The 2,200-nt window shown below is 48.3% G+C and overlaps 1 long non-coding RNA gene across 1 annotated transcript in view; it reads right to left on the reverse strand.

Moving 5' to 3' along the window:
• LOC115031083 overlaps positions 1-463 on the reverse strand; it is a 23,755-nt gene extending 23,292 nt beyond the window's left edge. The window contains exon 1 of the long non-coding RNA XR_003836651.1: positions 287-463. This is a non-coding gene — a long non-coding RNA (uncharacterized LOC115031083). The remainder of the gene's footprint in view (positions 1-286) is intronic.
• Between the last annotated feature and the right edge of the window lie 1,737 nt (positions 464-2,200).

The raw sequence follows: 2,200 nt of genomic DNA on the forward strand, positions 1-2,200 counted from the left end.
TTCTCTCTCTCTCTCTCTCTCTCTCTCTCTCTCTCTCTCTCTCTCTGTCTCCCTCCCTCCTTCCTCTTTCTCTCTCTGTCACTCTCTCATGATAGACTCTGAGCATTTCATGTACTTTCACTGTGCAAAGACAGATGTCTACTTTCACCTGAAGTCCCTCATGGACTCCAAGACTTGTCTCTAGTAACCATGGTAACCACAGACGCTGAGATCCAAGTGTAAACCCAGATATTCTCCCTCACTCATGAATATTCCTTCCATGAGCACCCTCAAATGGATGCCTTACCTGTCTCAGAACATGGGAAAGCCTCGACTCAGCCACGCCCAAGGAGGCTTTGACTTGGTCAGAGAAGGCAGCTGTTAGTCGCTCCTTCCCATCCAGAAATTAACTTGGCCCAAGGATGTGTGTCATGGACTCTTTAGGAGAAGGAAGCTCCCAGCCTGATGCTCTGCCAGAAGCCTGCGTGCTGGAGGCCTGTTCTGTCTTGTCAGCGCTTGAATACAGACAATTGAGCTGAACACACTTTGACCTTTGTCTCCTGAGCAGTTGTCCAAAAGCCCTAGATCTGTTAACATTTCTGCTTTTCACACATTCCTTTGTATTAAGATCCCTACCCACTTCTTTCTTAAAGAAGAAAAGTAAAGAGGCGGGAAGCACACACACACACACACACATGCACGCATGCGCACACACACACACACAGACCCCACACCAGGCCTTTTCCTTCCTTCCAGTAATTACATAACTCTGAGAATCCTTCCAAGGTTTGCCATGTAATTCTAACAAACCCATAAACTTCTTGAAGTTTTGTTGGCAGATCAGTCATGCCAACAGTACATGAATCCGCTGTGGTAGCTGTGTGTTCCAGCCATCTGAATTCACATAAAATTGCTGAGACTTGAGACTTGTGAGGTCCAAAAGTGAGTCCCCTATAGACACTGGCTCTCCCAAACAGGTACCGCGTGGAAAGCCCCCTTGGAAGAAATGAGCCATTTTGGAGAAAGGAAATAGCGAAAGGTGTTGAGGGAGATTTCAGGGGGTAGCAGGGGGCTGTGTGGGTAGAGAAGAGATGTCAACCCCACTCTCGAGGATTGCCTGGGGGAGCAAGGGATTATTTGAAGGAAATTGTGCCGGAAAATATACCGTGGAGTAGGCAGATGGTGGGAAAATCGGTTTTCAATGTGGGCAAGGAAGACCCCAGAGGCAGAGAAGGGTTCAAAAAATGAGGTTTGAGTCAGACCCATCAGGGACCACACCAGGCCTCCAAGCCTCTGGGGTGGTGGGGCAGAGGCTTAAGCTCTGGAAATTGCAAGAGGGGCCTAGGAAGATGTCCTAGTGCTTGCTGTATAAATGTGAGACTTCAGAGAGGACTACCTCCACCTGTGGTTATGAGCACCTGCAATTCCAGTCCTGGGGTGACAGAGGCAAGGGGATTCCCTGGAGCTTGCTGGTGTCAGCCAGACTGACCTGCTTGGTGAACTCCAGGTTCAGTGACTCGGTCTCAAAGAACAAACAAACAAAAACAAAGAAGGAGGGATAGAGAAAAAAGGTTTGGACCTTCAGCTTCTATATGCACTCGCGAGGACACACACACACACACACACACACACACACACGTTGCAGCAGAAATTGCAGATTGCAGGATTTCTGAAGGGACCAAGAAGCCCAGTGAAGAAACACTTGCTTATCTCCATAAATAAAGACAGCTTGCTTTTGGAACCCTCCCTCTTTAACTTCGCCCACCTCGATCTTCCTTTTCAGTCCCTTTAAATCCTAAGAAGTCCCCATGGGGACAGAAGGGGAGAGTTGCTGCTGAAGCCAAGGGACCGCACCCATGAACATGATGGGGGAGGGGCAGCCTCCAGCAGGACAAACTTCGGAGCTGCCCAGAGTCTGAAAACAAACAGGAGAGTCTTGTCCAAGGTAAAACAGAGGAAGCTTAGGGGAGATTAGACCTAGGAACCAAGGTGCCTTGAAGCCCCTGTGAAGAAACTTCAAACTCCACCAATGCCGGAGGAGCCGGGTCTCTCATGGAAAGGCAATGTTAATGAACAGAGATCATTCTGGAAATCGAAGGTTTCTTTTCTTCTCAATGAGTCAGAACGGAGCAAAGATTTTATACTGGATCTACAGAAAAACAACAAGAGGGTTGCTTGTATCCACCCTTTGGGGAAGCTAAACGGTGGTTAAAAGGAACAA

The sequence above is a fragment of the Mus caroli genome, chromosome 5 (assembly GCF_900094665.2).
Source record: "Mus caroli chromosome 5, CAROLI_EIJ_v1.1, whole genome shotgun sequence".
NCBI lineage: Eukaryota > Metazoa > Chordata > Mammalia > Rodentia > Muridae > Mus > Mus caroli.